Source organism: Ischnura elegans, chromosome 7 (assembly GCF_921293095.1).
Source record: "Ischnura elegans chromosome 7, ioIscEleg1.1, whole genome shotgun sequence".
Classification (NCBI taxonomy): domain Eukaryota; kingdom Metazoa; phylum Arthropoda; class Insecta; order Odonata; family Coenagrionidae; genus Ischnura; species Ischnura elegans.
Window position 1 is genome coordinate 31,733,209 of NC_060252.1, and position 17,911 is coordinate 31,751,119.

Genomic DNA, 17,911 nt, shown 5'->3' on the forward strand with positions numbered 1-17,911 from the left:
TTTGTCCAATGTGCAATGCACATTGTGCATGAAAAAAATTAAATACATCTTGAAGCATAAATAAATAAAAATAACTACTAACTTTAGGATTTCTAATTTCACGCAAACAACACTTTACTCTGACACCTTTGTACACATGCGCCAATTTCAAATGCATCTGTTATAAGGCTGGTTGGGGTGAGATTGACTCACCGGTACAGCCCTTGCAGTACCGGTGATCATTTGGACCCGAAGACGGGAGCTGGAACGCGCCCGAAACTGTCGTCCGCAAAACATGAATCAACGCGGTGTAAACCCGGAAAACCATCACCAATCAACTCACCGCGGAAGCCTCCGTAATAATCATAAGATTGGTTTGACGCAGCTCCCCTCTCAATTCTATCAGCTTATCTTTTCACACCTACGTATTTCTTCTCTTTCGTATTTTTCTTTACCTGTTCTATACATTTTTTTCGAGGTATTCTTTTTCCGTTATTGCCATCCACTTGTCCCTCGATTACGTATCCCTTACTATTATATATCACCGTCACCCTCAATAGTTTCACATGAATCTCTGGTCCTCTCTACACAAATTGCAAATCGTTTGCTTTATTTATCGTATGAAATGCTAGTAAACCAGTTCGGGTATTTTTTTTTTAAATTTCCAGTGAAATATACAGATCTTACAAAATACCGATAACATTCGCTTTGAATCTAATCTTATAGAAAAAGTAGGCACTCCAAATTGATTAAGAGCCCATTTTAATTACCACTCATCTCCTTTAGCCTCCACATTAATTCTTCAATTTAGCAATACCTCAGAGTAAATATATACGCCAGTGTGCATGAAAGCAGCATAAGAGTAAGGCCTACACTCACACGTACAAAACACCAACTTCTGATGATAACCAGAAATCGTTGAAACTAGTAATAAATGACCGGAGAATAAGGGTATTTTTAATTTCTTTCATAAATTTATAAAATAAAATCGAAATTTTATTGGCTGCCCTCACTATTTATGGGTTGATTGCTCGTTCTTAGAGGGTAAACTCGCTAAAACAAGACAACTACAATACTTTTTTTAGGAACACGCGCTCAGCAAACAGACCTAAAAGCTTAACTAAAATGCACCCTAAAGTTATAATTATTTGACATAATAGAAATTAAGAGACATTTTTCTTGAATCTAACGAAGAGTATATCGTAATGCTCTTAATGATGATGGATATACCTAAGTAGAAGGAAGGACCATGATAACCGCCTGGAAGGTAGCTTAACTGCACAACGAAGAGGTGTAACGGGGTAGAATACAACGTCAGGATAAATGAAGTACAAACATCAACGAAAATAATGATGAATCATGTCTGTCATTGATGATTCAACTATATCGGATACTTCCCTTACATATGATATTTTTCTAAATCTCCTTCACACACGAGCATACACATAAATTGTACAAGCAAGGGTCATCTAGACCCATCTTCGCCAAAGAATTTGATAGGGATGGAATGCCTCTAATCAGAAACACGCACGATTTGACATGGCACGTTCTAAAATATAGTGTCCCGACGGCTTCAATGCAAGAAAAAAAGCAAAAGATTAAATATTTTGGGACAGTTATTCTTTTGGAGAGAGCTGTGCGTGGTGATACGCTTCGTTAACGTGAAATGCGGGAGGAAACGATTGATAATACTTGTAGAGGTTATGGTGATGATGACCAAATGGATCGACCGAGATAGCAATGAGGAAGTAATATGAAGAAGAGTAGGGGAGAAGAAAAGCCTCATAAAAATATTGACAAGAAGACGGAACAACCTGGAGACATAATAGCCTGGTAAAGACAATCTTCGAGGGACAAGTAGATGGCAAGAACGGAAAAGGAAGACCTCGAACAAAATATATGGAACAGATGAAGAAGGTTGTGAAAGAGAATAAATACGTAGGAGTGAAATGATTAGCTGATAGAAGAATTGAGTGGAGAGTTACGTCAAACCAATCTCAGGATTGCTGACGAATTATGATGAGGTTACGGTTATGAGAAACACCGAAGAGAGTAGGAAAAAAACCATGGTTCATCCGACATTAGAATACGTAATTAAGTGCGGCATAACGATGAAACAGCTGATGATTTCAACCAGGTAATAAAGCAATGACAACAGACAGGTATGTTTTCCGGGCACAGTTGAAGAAGACGACTGTGCTACGGAGCCTGGACCAATAACATGCATTAGTATCGTTTTTAGATCTGAGCGATTATACCTGTTTTTAATAAGTAACGGTTGCTAACTGAAGGTAGCAAATACATTAGGAATTGTTGCAACGATTGTTCTGAAAGCTATAATGCGATAGCTGTAGCTAACACTTATCGACGAAGGAACCGGAATAAGCGCTCTGGGTTTCAACCATGAGGGATTCCTAGGAATAAACGACACCAGTTCATTCGAGAGTATGCATCAAAGATAAATGCTACGCGCATAACTTGCAGCGAAACGCCAATCAAGCAAATGACCATACTCTCAAACACAGTAATTCACCTTCCGTAAGACGACCTCTTTGACCATAACAAGATTTCATTCACCGCAAATGCGGCTCCAGATGGCCAACGACAATGAGAAGCAAGAAATGACAGCACAAAAACCACATACATGGGAAAACGCATTTTTGTTTGGTCCATCATTTATGAATCTAGATGCTTCAATATATCCGGCAGCTTTTGGGAATAAAATGAGTTGCCATGGAAAGGTGAGTTTTTAAGAGTCTATAAACAATTGTTATCTAGGAATTTAAATACTACATCAAAATACTTTTAGTTATAAAACAAATGATTAAAAAAGAAATCGAGTAAATACATTCATTTTACTTTAGGTGAATATGTGAGTAAAAACATCGGTCCATTAGATGCACACTTCAGAAAGAGAGCGGGGTATCAATGGATGGAGAAGGTTAAGAAGGGGAGGGGTGGAATGGTGAAAGGAGGAAACAGAAGGAGGCGGCATATGTACGACTCGTCCCCTGGCGGCCCTTACGTTCTTCTGCAAGACAGCTCGTTTCCTATGATCTACATACGAGAAACTACAAAACATTAACCTTAACTTTTCGTGATTCCCGAGTTACTTGATGGTAACCATTTCTTTCCTTCACCCATATATTCTATTTATATATGGGTGTGAGAAATGGAGAGCTGCGTCAAACCAATCTTAGGATTGTTGATTAATGATGATGATATATTTATATATTCAACAGCATGAAGAAATAAAATGACTTTTAATACTGATACAAACAACATGAGATTCAAGTATCGTCAAAAGACAGAGAGCAAAAAATCACATATTCCGATGAAATATCCGATTTTTCTTCCCACGAAAGCAATTCTAAAGCACGAATAAAAAGAGTTTTAGGCGAGAAAATACGCATCAAGTTTTTATATAAAGATAAGGCGAAAAATAAAAAATAAGTCGATTTTACCATAATGAAAAAAGGCAACATAAAATTTTATATCTCCCTCCACTTACTTGATGGAGATAAGACAACTTCCGTAAGGGTCCATACACTTTCTGAAGATCTAGAGAAGTCTCGATGGTAGCATAGAACCAGACAAGCTCGAAAACAATGAATGCATTATATTCTGACGGACCCTCATGGGATAGAGGACGTCGTCGTTAAAAACTAGTCGACAATTATAAGCTATAATTCTGATAGAAAACACAGGTAAAAACGCAATTTTTTAACGATAAAATCTTTCGAGGGGCGTTTCTTTAAAAAAAAATCCAAAATCCATTTGAAACATCTTAAACCACTGCTAAATGAGTAATATGGCATTATCCCGAACTTTTGAGCAAACCAGTGCAGGGAAACTGGCAAAAATGGGATACGTAAATATTCTGAAATAAATAAATAAGGTCGAAACATCGTAGGGCAGGAAAAACATGCACAAGATAGACAAATCGTAATGTAAGATCCTAATGATGTTGGAAAATTCATTAGGATTTAAAAGATTGCCCGAAGTAAAAGTGCACAGGAATAAAAACATGGAAAAATTTTAAGTTAGCATAATGAGTTTTATAAAATGACAATAAAGCGCAACGTGTGCAGTAATTGACTGAATTTAAACATGGTTTCGCTCCTCATTGCCGCGATACCAAAAATCGAACGACGCAATAAGTGACTGGCTGTGACCCCAGAGCATCAGTTCATTGGTGCATCTATTGTTGAATTGCGTAAACATACCTTGTCGATTCGTATACGGCTGGGATCATGCACATGCTCCTCGCTCGAGCTTTTACCATTACTCAGAAACAACAAGAGATTTAGAAAATGAAAAACTCAAGAGACATTACTGAAGCCACTTCAATGTGACCTAATGATGACCCTCACAAAGGTAACATGGGCGCAATGATTCCGGATTCACAATATTCTCACATTATGATGAAAATTCACGAAGTTGCACCGACAACTGCTACTGTAAAAAGAAAACTGTTTAAGAGGCATTGGTATCAAAGGTTATTAAGAAAGTGAAACATGATAAAGACAAAAAAATCTCAAGGTAGGGCCATGAAGGTTAGAGGAGTCATTAGGATTTAAAACATTATCCGAAGTAAAACCTCCCATAAATGAAAAATGGAAAGATTTTTCAGTAAACAATTAGAGTTTCATTAAAGGAAAATAAAGCACAAAGCTTGCAGTAATTAACTGAATTTAAACATGTTTTCGTTCGTCATTGTCGCGATACAAACAATCGAACGGCGCAATAAATGGCGTGCTCTGCCCCCAATAGCAGCAGTTCATCGGCACATCTATTGTTGGAGTGCGTAAACATACCTTCTCTATTGGTATACGGCATTGACCATGCACTTGATCTTTTCTCGAGCGGCCCCATTTAACATTACTCAGAAACAACAAGAGATTTAGAAAATGATAAATTCAAGAAATATTACTGAAGTCAATTCAATGTAACCTAATGATAACACCTATAAAAGCAACATGAGTGCAACGAAAATAGCAGCGCAATATGAAATTATGATGAAAATAAATCGTTCGAAATTCTTAACATTTTCTCATTATACAGAAAATTCACCAGTTCCGCCGAACACCACTACTGTACTAGGAAAACTGGTCATGAGGCATTTGTATCGAAAAATTTTATGAAGGCAAAATATGTACAAGATGGAAACATTTGAAGGTAGGGTCCTCAAGATTAGAAAAGTCATTCGGGTTTAAAGCTTTAACCGAAGTAAAAAAATTCCAAAAATGGAAAGATTTTAAGTGAACAGTAATGAAACGCACATCTTGCTGTATTAGACTAAATATAATCGTCGTTTCGTAAGTCATTCTCGCGATACAAACAATCGAATTTGTCATTCTCGCGATAAAAACAATCGAAACACGCAATAAGTGGCGGGCTATGATCCCCTCCACATCATTAATAGTTGAAGTGCGTCCACATACCTTCTCGATTCGTATACGGCGATGATCATGCACTTGCTCCTTGCTCGAGCGACCCCTTCCCTTCACACTCGTGCCACCCCTCCTCCTCTCAGCAGACAAGAGGGCCCTCTTCTTACGAGTCACCTCTCACAAGAGCACTGGTCGTGGAGAGATAGACGAAGACGGCAATCCCGGAAAGACAGAAGGTGCTTTCGACAAGGGACTAACCGGCCGGCCAAAAGAAACACAGTCCCTTTCTATACATATATGTATGTAAAGAGTTGAGCTGAAGGAGAGGATCCTGGCGTTATCCGAGAGCAGGCGATGCAGTAGCGGCGGGCGGCAGCGACGAAAAATCTATACGTCACACGGCGGAGACCCCCCTCGGCTGTGGCAAGGGGGGAAGGGGACGGAAGATAGGAAGGAGGACGGACTGGTGACGTCACACGAATGTATATATATAAATATCTCCCTATCCCAAAACACAAACTAAATGCCTTCAAGGCGCCTCCAGTGCCCTCTTCACAGGATGGATTTCTGAGGACGGATTCGTTGAGGCAAACGCCACCTTCAGTGCGGATTCAGCAGCTCATTCACGAAATGGCCGGGAAGGCAGCGTTGCCGGCTTTCCGTCCGCTCACAAGGGGTCGTTTCACATTCCAACCCTAAAGGGGGAGTTCCTGTCGACCGGGTCAACGGAGAAGTCACGTGGAAGCAATCCAGAATGCACTTCTTCTATGCAATCCAGTGTTTCCAAATATGTCCTGTTGTCACTAGGAATGTAATTCGATTGGCTCCAACGCACCGTATATTCGAGCACTTCCAACACACAATGTCAATTGTTATTTCACAGCAGATTGGCTATATCTCCCAGGGTAACTATATAACGTGGAAACAATCACGAATGTTTGCGTAACAACTCGAATAGATGAATACACCAACAGTTTGACCTTTCATTACTTGGAATATATATGATCTCGAATAGTTCCAACACGTTCCCTATGAAGTAGATAATATACCTAATGGAGTCTACATCGAGCGTTTAATACAGGCAAAAATGAGTAACTAATGCACCTGTTAAGATAATCGAACATGCAAATATAGTATTCCAATCGGGTTATCTCACTCGGAAAGCATTCTCGAACAGTCCAAGCATTCAATAAGCCCCAGTGGGGGTTAAGTTGCGAATAGTTCACACATTCAATGCACACCTGTCTGGGGGTGGGTTACGAACACACCCCTTGACAACACATCGATGGAAAAACCCCTTCCACTGGGTGTAGAGATAGGAAAGTAGCTGTTTAAAGCCTAGGTTCACCCACTAGCACATGGCATGGTGGCACAAAATGCACACTGAGAAAGACACCAGCACCGTCTCCTTCCGGAGGCACCAACCTTTAGGTAGGCGAGGCCACGAGGTGCACCGGCACCCGAGGCGGCGTCGCGGTGCGTTCTTCAAGAAGGGGAAGGAGCAGAGGGAATGCTGGGAAGAGGCGTGGTGCGGGGGCAGACTAGCACAGGGGAGGGAGGTGGCGCGCGTGCGGGGGGAAGGAATCGGACTGGCCGCCCCCACCTTCGGGGACGGAGGTACTATGGAGGGGGGGGGGGCGTGCTTTAAGCCCCTGTTTGGGGGTAGGGTGGTTCGAAGGTAGGGGAAGTGGCAGGGGTTGAAGAACGCATTCCGAGGGGGGGGAGAGCGAACGACACATGGCGCGCTGTATAGCTGCCGCCCCTGATGCAGGGGCGTTTTCCGCCGCTTGAGAGCCCCTTTCACAACATTGCAGCGCGTAGGTACACACAAAAATGAACAGGTACGTAGTCTCCCTATCAATAAAAGTCATTGACCTATTGCATCACCCCTTTGCTTACAATCATCAATATGACATAATGAAAAGTTAAGCGCTCTAAAACTAATGAGTGCGGTGGTTTAGTGGATATAACGCTATGCTTATGACCGAAAATGAGCGAGTTCATATCCTAGGTAATGCCTTCGAACACGCGAGTACATAAATCCTCGAAAAGCGAGGTCAAAGTCCACTTGAGCAGCGATAGCGACCCCATGAAAAAAAAAAACGTTCTTGAGGCCACAAAGCACTGCAAAATTTCACCAGAAGAATAAAATTGTTATTTACACGCACGACATGAATTTCGGAAAACAATTTAAAATATTATTTCCACGGAACGAGCTCAGTGTCATAGTAGATCTTCAAATTTAATAATAATTTTGCAAAATAAGCATCAAGTATTCTAAACGTGGGATTTAACCGAAATAAGATGGCCTACTCTTCTTTAAGATCATCACAGAGCATTGACGTGTTTTGTGATGTGATTGATTGAGTGGATAAACTTAGGCTTTAAATACTAGCTTCCCTATCTCTACATCCAGTGGAAGGGATTGAGTTATCAAGTGGTGTGTTCGTAACCCGTAAACGTACTGAATGTGTGAACCATTCAAGAATGCATTCCGAGTGACAAAACTCGATTGAAAGACTGCTTTCGCACGTTCGATTAACTTAATAGGTGCATAAGTTACATATTTTTGCCTTTATTAAACAAGTGATGTTGACTCCATCGGGTATTTGGTATGCATCAGAGAGAACGCGTTGGAACCACTCGAGATCAAGTAATGAATGGTCAAGTGTTGGTGTATTATTGTATTCGAGTAATTCGTAAATATTCGGCATTATTTCCACTTGATACCCTGGTTACCCCGGGAGGTACAGCCAATCTGCTGAGAAATAACAATGATACAGTGTGTATAGGAAGCGCTCGATTTCACGGTGCGTTGGAGCCAATCGGAATCACATTCAGCGTGAAAACAAGACAGATTTGGGGACGGTGGATTGCACGGTAGGAATATTCGAAGGAGTCATTCTTTTTATACTCTTTCCTCATTAGATTCATACAACAACTAATCACCAGACGTCGGCATATTTTTTTCTCATTCATATCCTCCATAACGTTATCCATGTCTCATTTTACGAATACTACTTTAGCTCTTGACATTTAATCTTCCTTTGATGACGTTCTTTAATACGTCAGCAAAATTTCAACTAAAGGTTGCCTATTTTTCCCACAGGTTTATCAATGAATACACAGAGTTTTTCTGTTTCAAGGCGAAAATCATTGAAATAAAAAAATTAGGTTCAATCGAGTAAATCAGATTTTCTAAAAAAAAAGGGTGAAGTGGGTATAAAAGAGGTTACGCCCCGCGTTAATACCCGAGGGATCTACCAATATGTTCCCACTACGCATGCTCCACGTCCTCAATAACTGAAACCGAGACCACAAGCAGTCCTGCGGCTTAATTTTGGCCACAAGCTACCAACCACCGATCCGGAGACAGCCACAGCTGTGAACTGCAGAGCCATGTGTTCGTGAAGCATTGGTGCGGTTGGTACGTATGATGAGACACCGAACCAGAACGGGGGGAACTACTTGCTACGGAATCTGGAGTTGGAATCATAACCTGAGCCTCGCACCAACAAAAAATCGGAAGAAATCTTTAAAATATATTCCAATACGCTGTATTCCCATTAAGGGCCGAGTAAAGTATGTCAGAAAAATATAAATTCTATGAATGGTTGCGCTTATGGGAACATTGGAGGATGCAGAGTTCAAAAACTTGGTTTTCACCGCAAACGATAGCATAAAGTCCATATGAGGAAGTGAAGTGATTGACATCGTATATAAATATCTTGCTTGATGTAAATATTGAAGTCGTAAATATGTCCCTTGCCAAACACCCCAAGGGAGACCGTCCACAATTCATTCTATTCTAAGTGAAGGTAGCACTTGGGAGAATGGGTATTATTCGTTGGAACAATTAAGAGGTAAGATTTAAGTTTTCATTAAAAATTTTCAACCCATTTAAGGTGACATTGCCATTGAAGATGGTGATATTTATTGCCAAAAGTTGTTTTGTAACTGATAACCGTAATGTCTGCAGCAAAAGAAAATACCGTTCCTGTAAAGTATGCAATTTTCGATTAAATATCTACGTAATTTTCAAACGCAATTCGGCTGGGTCAAAAATAGTGCGATCAAGCTGATTTTTCCAGCAGTTTATTTTGTAATGTTATAATAATAATTTCGAAATAAGCTTTTTTTCGTCCACTCTAGGATTGCATAGATGTGGTTCTAGTCCGTCCGGTAGAAGTTTGTTTAATTTTGCCTCTTACAGCGCATTTTAATCGGTTTTCAAAAATTTCCGCGGAGCGACGACTCAACGGGTGTAGTGCGATACACTTATTCCTCATACCTGAAGCAGAAAGTTTGTTCTCCCGAGGAATAGCACAGAAAAGTTGTGAGTTATAGAGATAATAGATTCTCGGGTTGATAATAGTTCTGGAGTCGTAAAAGTAATTTTTGATCAACAGCAATAATTAAAGCTTATTTCCCCGTTAAATTAGGATCGCTCTACCAACAGCGATGCGAGTGGCGACTTTCTTAAACCCAATGGGTGATGGGTGACAACCATGCCCCTGCTGGACCCCTTCTTAGGGCGATGGAGGGCCATGACTAGAGAGCCCCAGCATTACAGTCCGGCCGCCGAGAGTTGTCTGATGACTGAAGGGCCTAGTTATGGGTAGGGGGCAAGGTTGCCAGGTAAGAAAGGGAAACGCCCACCTCACATGTAAACAAAAGGGTTCCGAGAAGAAAGGGCCTAGAAGGGACGACGAGTGTGAAGGACCAAAAGGAAGAATCCCCTGCTTTGGTGATTCGGAGAAAGGGCTTGTTTCAGTACTTCATATGCATGTGACAACGTTGTATGATTAGGCGAGGGTGTGAGGTGCGTTTGGGGGACAGCGATTGGCTGCAAACCGAGCTGGCGCAGGGTTCTCCGCCCTCCTTTAGAACTGACATCCGACAACTCTCGCCGGCTGGACTGTATGCAGTGGGAGGACTACCGGAATGAACCAGAATGAATTATACAATAGTTCAAAATATGTTTCGTTAACTCAAGACGGTGTTTATTATTGTGTTTATTGATGCATCATTGAAATCGAGTTAACTGCTCAATGTTGGTATTCTGACAGTAAATTTGTCAGTTTCGGGATAGTAGGGCGCCAAAGATTCCCAGGCTGGAGGACGCACCGGGATACGTTCCGGTGTCCTGGCGGCCCAGAACGGGCCTGGTGACAACACATCTAGTAGCCGACTGGAGCCTCTTCTATTGCAATATTTGTGGACCATGGTACGAACGCAGACCGTGTCAGATAGATTGCTGCATGAATCGGACAAGCCGTCACTCCTGCATCCACGCTCAAGGATCCAAAGTGCGGAATATGAAACGCATCTGACGCAGCAGACACGATACGACGCCGAATTGACACTTGAATCTGACTACCGTGGAATGAAATGACCTTTCGAAACATCGAAATGTTACACATGGATGAAAAGGGAGAAATAGCAGAATACGCAGTCTTTGAAATAAATTCTCAGACTCCAAAAAGATGACACACAATCTACTCTCCGTAGATGATTCCTCAAGTCAGCCATAAAACCCATTCCGGACATTCCCAAACAATCTATGCATTTTTTTATATTTTCCGATACCGGCCAATCTCTCCTTAATAGGGTGGTTTCCAATTATTTTTTTATTGCTTTAATCGAAAGATTATTACTCCTGGAGTACGTATTTCACGCTTTTAGATTTTTAAATGACAACATCTATTTTTCGCGATTAAATGAAAAGTGAAAATTTTCAAGCGCGCGAAAACGCGACGCTTAAGTATGAATGCCGGGAAATATCTCCGTACGTCGTATTTCTGGTTCCCCCTCCCGCCCGGTGAGGTGACTTGAGGCGAGGCTTAGCGCTGATACGTCGCAGGATGCTAGCGGATAGCTGAGTACCTTGCTGGATGGTAGCGCTTGGCTTAAAAAAGGTTTATTAATACCTTATCAAACGAAGAAAACTTTCCGACCTTAGCCAGTTTTAGTAGGTGATTATTAAGACATGTTTCCCTGAGCTCTGTGCCTCATGCATGCATTGGTAACCTCAGACGATGTATAACTCCTATCCTCTCGTGTAGAAACTAGGTCCCTGTGACGTCATGCGGAGTGGAATCGCATGGGCGCCAATCTGGCCTTTTTCAAATGAGGATAAAATTTGACCCTTGCCATTCGTCTAAACCGGTATTTCAAAAACCAAATAATTTGTGCATTATGAATACACTAATGGTGGGTAACGAATCGCAATCAATGCCTTTCGTTTTCTTTGATGAAGGAAACTACCCTATTCATTAAAAAAATAAATACCAAGGTACCCTTACTTGTAAAAGCTTTTATATTAATACCCGTGTTTCATTTAGTTTTAATTAAGAGATTAATAATAATAATAACAAGACGTTAATTATATTTGCCAGCTCTCTCTCCGTAAAAGTAATTTTGGAAAATACAAGGAAACCAAATGATCGGGTTGCGTAGGGAGAATGAGGCGAGTTGAAGGAAACACAGGTTGGATTCATCTACGTACTACATCATCTATATACTACTCTGCAAGTTGCCTCAATAGGGTTGTGGCGGTGGATGTTAGAACACAGTCTACAGGGAAAAAGTAAGCGTTCAGATGGTTTGACGACCGAAGTCCAACGAGCATTTACGATATAATCCTTTATTTTTAGGGAGAAAAACCAATTTCAATACCTATCTGATCGGCAAAATGTGTCCCTTTATTTCATTTTTTGTGTGATGAGCGGGGAGAGGATGTTAAGAATAGAGTCTGAGGGAGGAATGTTAGGTAAGCGAGAGAAAGGAAAGAAGAGAATAGGATTTACAGATACAATGAAAGGGAGTCTTACTGCGAATTGAAAAGGTAAGCCCAAGTTGGAAGGGGAGAAAGGCAGGGATAATCTTCAAAATTCTCCAAGTAAACCAACCTTTACCGGTAAGATAAGAATATACAAAACTGTAAAAATCAAGTGACCCCACATAACCATTTTTGTAAGTTTAGATCTGCCGTATGCCAAGAGAATAATTTTTTGAAGCGTAACCCTAAAAATAAAAATAAAATGTTTTATTTGGAGCAAGCACCTAACTTATTGGGGGAAAATAAGGAAAATTCTAACGTGAGCCTCTTCAATCCAATTTTAATTACATGATCTAACAAAAAGGATTGCAAGTATTCCCCATGTATTTGAAATACGCGGAGGTCGGAAAGGAGCGGAAATACCCGTAGGTCCCCCAAACAAGTCCGAATAAGTTATCCGTGACTTAACTCGGATACCTATCGCCTATCCATTGCAATTGGTACCGGCAAATATAATGAGGTTCTATGATGACGCTCTCCGCGTCGCTCTGAAAGATATACGTTCTTAATCGCTAGAGCAATCTATGCCTAGCACGAATCCTCCGAGTCTCTAGTTCCACCGAGAAAATCCTATGCGATGGTTTCCCAATGTTAGCAGTGTGCACAAGGCGAGAGGGATATTGGCGGGAGGGGTTTCGAGGGTGGAGGGGGAGGGGTGAAGGGAAAGTAGGGGAACGGTGGAGGAGGAAGGAAGGGGGGTGAGGCGATCGATCAAAAGGGCGTAAAATCGAACGAAGGGGAGGGGAAACAACCCTCTGTTCCCCTCCCCTTCAACTATACAGCGACCCCTCTGACCTTCCCACCCCAAACCCTCTACCGTTCGTAAACCCTAGCCTCCCCTCGCTCAACTCCAAGCGATACACGATACATACACCATTTCCCAACCACCTTCTTTCTCTCTGTATCCTCTACCTTCCTCACTGTGTTAAAAACGACACAGAAATATCGATTCATGATATCGCCATTTCCCCAATATCATGGCGGTCGCGATGACGACGGGGTAACGTATATTCGATACAAAAAATTGTTTCTCCTACTTGCGAACGAATTTAGAGTGACCGCTGTTTGACACAATAAATCCCGAAAAAGACCCACTTGTAATGGTTGGAAGTATTTAAGGGTATAGAAAAATACACACATCAACTGACTTTGCATGTTGAAAAATAATCATATGCTAGGTGGGCAAGCATTAGACGTTAAGTGGGAAAATTCGAAAGTGAGCACAGTGCTTTTTGAACCCATTATTATCGTATGATCTGGGAAAAAAGCTAGTAAGCACTTCTCATGCACTAAAAACGGGCGCAAATACACAAAGGCCCTCCAAACAAGTCTGGCTAGGTAATTTTTGTCTTCACATGAGGAGAAGTACATATTACCTCTCCATTGTATTGAGTTCGGCGAGCCAGCCTCTCCCCTACGCATCATCGATTACCATCATCATACCTACATCCATTTTCCATCCTCTGTCACCTATATTGAACGATATACAATAGGCCAAAGATCCGCGGTTGTAGAACACGCCATTGAATCCGAACATACGGTGAAGTGGGACGAGGTGAAAATTCTATGCTATGCTATTCTAGGAAAGATTGATTAAGGAATCCATCAAGATCCGCTAGATAAGAAACACACTCAACCGTGACGCCGGATATTCACTAAGTAATGTATGGAAACCGGCACTTAGGAAAATAAGATTGGCAGCCTCCCGGCTAATCACGGTAGACCTTCCAACCGATGAAGACTATATTAGCTGGGAAACTTCATCCACTCACCATTAGCCCTGAGAATTGAACCCGACTCGTGTTCCGAAACGTCGGCAGAATGGAGACAGACCACCCGGCTGGAAGCCCGAATAGCCTTTTTCGAATATATTCGCCGGGAAAGCATCATATCTAACTCTCCCCTACGATAAACATGCTACGACACGTTCTTCGATGCATAAACATCAATAATCTGTCAACTATATTGAACGAACGCTATACAATAGGCCAAAAAAGAATCTACATGAAACTACATAAGCGTCCAATCTTATGCCAGCAAGCAAACTTCCAAAACTTCAGTTGGCTTGGACTCGATGGATCCGGATTCGAAAACTGGCGAAATCCAGTGAATTTTCGCACGGGGAATTTTCACGCTTTTAGCTCACTGCCGGATGAATACCTCATAAAAGTTAATCGCCGACTACCCTGCACATTCTTCTTAAAAAAAAGGGGAGAACAAGCACAAAATAGTTCTCCAAATTATATACATGGGTTGGCAGGCTACCAATACTTTCCATTCTATTTCAAGTGAGGGAGTGGTACTCATGTATTTTCGCATCATCAAGTCCTATCCCGACACCTATTCAGGAAAATATATTAAAGTAGTCCCACTCCCACTTTAATAGCGCACTCACGATTTCAATTGCTGCGACCAACGACTACGGTAGTACCCACAAATCTTTCAGAAACACACATTATTTGGATCGTCCTTGTTCGCCTTAGCATACCGGGAGTCGGACAAACTGGCTGAAAGCCAAATTCCACTGAGGTTGACAAGAAGCTGACACGGGAGCGGGAAAAGTAGAACATCGCTCGAAGAATAAAAGAAAGAAAAAAAGAGCGTGAAAGAAATTCATTTGCACAGAATGGGAGTTGGCTGGAATCCACTGCCAAGTGAAATTTTCAAGAACTGAATAGTTACCACCACGAAACGAAGTAAAAGCCATTTTCGCGATTTTTTTAAAATATGAATTTCTTACTTCGTCCTACCCATTAGACGCCGTTCATGCAAAATTGCACTTTCCACTGAATGCTCACATGATGGCCACGCAAACGTCAACCAGAAATTTCTTTTCTAGTCTACGCTCGCAAGTCCTAAGTATAACTAATACATACAGTGCATTCCTCTTAAAAAATGACAGACTGGGGCCAGTACCTAAGCTTTGCCGTTATTAAGCGGCTACCTAAATTATCCGATTTATTCCGTCAGGGAATGTGGGTTCAGCAGTCAAGTGATGGTAAGAAAGGCGATGAGAGAGGACACGGGTCACTCAGGATTAGTTTAATGCACAAGTAGAATATGCAAAATCAGTTCTAATATTTGAAAAATAGCATATCCTCACGTTAGCCTAGGGTATTCATCATCGATACGTGACAGCAATTTGTTTCAAACAGCTGCAGAAAATTTGAGACAGCTCCTCAACACGGTTTCAGTCCTGGAAGAGTGTCCCTTATACCCAGTGGGCCAAATAATCGGAATCAAATCTAGTTTACCCAGTAAAAAACTGTGCGAGAGCTAAATGTGATTAAGAGTAGAAAAATAATGACTGGAAACCAAAATAAATTGTCGATATAAAAATTAAGTTTGACAGTAATGGAGTACAACTTGAATAATGTATTGGGTAGAGGATGTTGAAACATTGAAGATAAATCTATTGGTAAGTGATCAAGAAAATCTCCACCAAACTTTCACAGCCTATATCAATTTTCCATACTGTCTCATAATTTCCCTTGATATTCCTCGACTTTTCCTGACTTAACAGGCTTTAGAGAAATACTCGGGCAGTAAAATGCTGTTCCAATAAATCTAACTTGGCAGGACAGATAATTATTACATCATTTCGAATAATGTTCACAATAAATTCACCAGAGGGGCCGTTTTTTTACGACAATCGTCCACTCATGCGGAGGCGTGGTAGCCCATTGTAGGGCGTCAGGCTACTGTTCAGAGGGTCTCCGCATCAAACCCCGTTCGAAGCCCTTGGAAACCTCCAATAATAGCATCCTCGAAGAGCAAGGTAGCAGAGGTGGTTCCTCCTACCCTCGATATATGTTAACACACGCCTGTGGCTTAGTCTGGAGATGGATCTATCCACACCTATCCTTATCGATCTAAAATCTGAATTACTAATGGATTGAGTGTTCTCATTCATGCCTGTCATGAGGGGCTAGATTTATAAGGAAAAACTACTCATTATCAGCTCAATTAGGAACATTTAACGAATCTAAATGGCTTTTAAAGAATGACATATCCAGCTTTGAGGTTCTCGCTTACATCAAACAAATAATGAAGCCTGAAGAACTTCTTCACGAATCAAAACGAAAGCGACATCTCGAGTGAAAAAGGACAAGAGGCTCTCAAACCTTTCCCCTTCCTCCCCTTCACTCCCAATGTCGTGCTTCCTGTTCACCCGTTTCGCAACCCTCCACTCATGATTGCTTTCACCCTCTCACACACCCCTTCGGCGTCCTCGACCTTTACCCCCACCCTCCCCTCTTTATTCCCTCCCCCCGCGAGCGAAACCCCTACCTCTGCATCACATTGGAGTCTCGACACGGCGCGCCCGAGGCATACTATTGCAATAACGGTCTAAAAATCAGTAAAACTGAGGGATATCTATTAAATGTACAGACTTCTGTGTCTTAATTACGTTAATACGACACCATGACCGAGAACAAAGAAAGAAACATCGTATTTTTACCAATTCCCATACCACCGAATGCAGTACATATAAGCCAATTCAAATCGAGGTGTTCAACAAATTTAACAATTACACGTGCACGAACAAATAGGCCCTACTCGCTTACATCAAACGAATCCGCTAACTCTTGCATGGCAGGCGAGGACTTTACCCTGCCGCCACCGTGGGAGATGCATTTCCAGAAGAAGCCAAGCAATAGCAAAAAGACAACAAATTTGCGAAAACAACATCAAAAAGAAGATTATGCTAATCAGATGGCAAATTAACTCCAGCTAGACGAGATATTAAGGTATTTTAACATGCCAAAAACAAAATCAACTCCTCAGTGTATTGGAAATATTATGCCGGGTAAAAATTGAAGGATTTATATTTAGAAACACGAATGGTAGTAGGGTCAAAAATTCTCAGAAAATATTATGATTTATGTAGGGGAGAGCGGGGTAATAGCGAACACTTAAACATTTTTATTTTATATATTTCAATAGAAAGCTTCAACGAAAGAGACAATCATATTATTTTGATGGAAAGTCGATTTCCCACCAATTATTTGCTTCATATTTGGAAAATTTAACCTACTTTGTGTGTTACACCTATTTCCCTAAAACCCTTACATTGCAGTGCACCCATGCACTGCATGGTATTGTCCCGAGTGCCGGGGCAATACCGTACACCAGTTGGAGCAATACCGCGGTGTTGCCCCTAACTGATGATGATGAACGATATTACAAAAACTGTGGAGGATAAACAAAGATGAAAAATGTAATTTAAAGTTTTATCCCATCATCGAAATAAGTAAAACATAGCATATTAGATAGCATATTATAGCATAGCATATTATTATGTTAAAATTTAAAAAAATACAAACCCCCTATCTTAGTCGTAATAAAAATAAGCTAACGTAATTTTAAACTAAACTAAAATTTAAGAAAATCCTTTTCTATTTACGATTAAATGTTTTATTGTAGCGTCAAAATATGAAAATCCATAATTAGTGCAGACAAACTGACGACATGACGGATGAAGGTCGTTCGGATTATTGAGGTGTTCTGATTATAATTATCGTGTGTTCGGACCATCGAGGTTCGCCTGTGATTGGGAGGATTGGCAACTCACGCATTCAAAGGTCTTTCATAATTCACATAAGCATTTTAATTTTCAAGTTGCTCAGAAAAGTTATAATACTACGTGGGGCATTATCGTTCAACACGGGGCAATACCCAACACCTTGCGCCCTGC

General features: G+C 41.1%; 1 protein-coding gene across 5 annotated transcripts in view; it reads right to left on the minus strand.

Annotated features, from left to right (window-relative positions):
• LOC124162869 overlaps window positions 1-17,911 on the minus strand; it is a 316,654-nt gene that overhangs the window by 149,123 nt on the left and 149,620 nt on the right. The gene's annotated exons all lie outside the window — the stretch shown is intronic.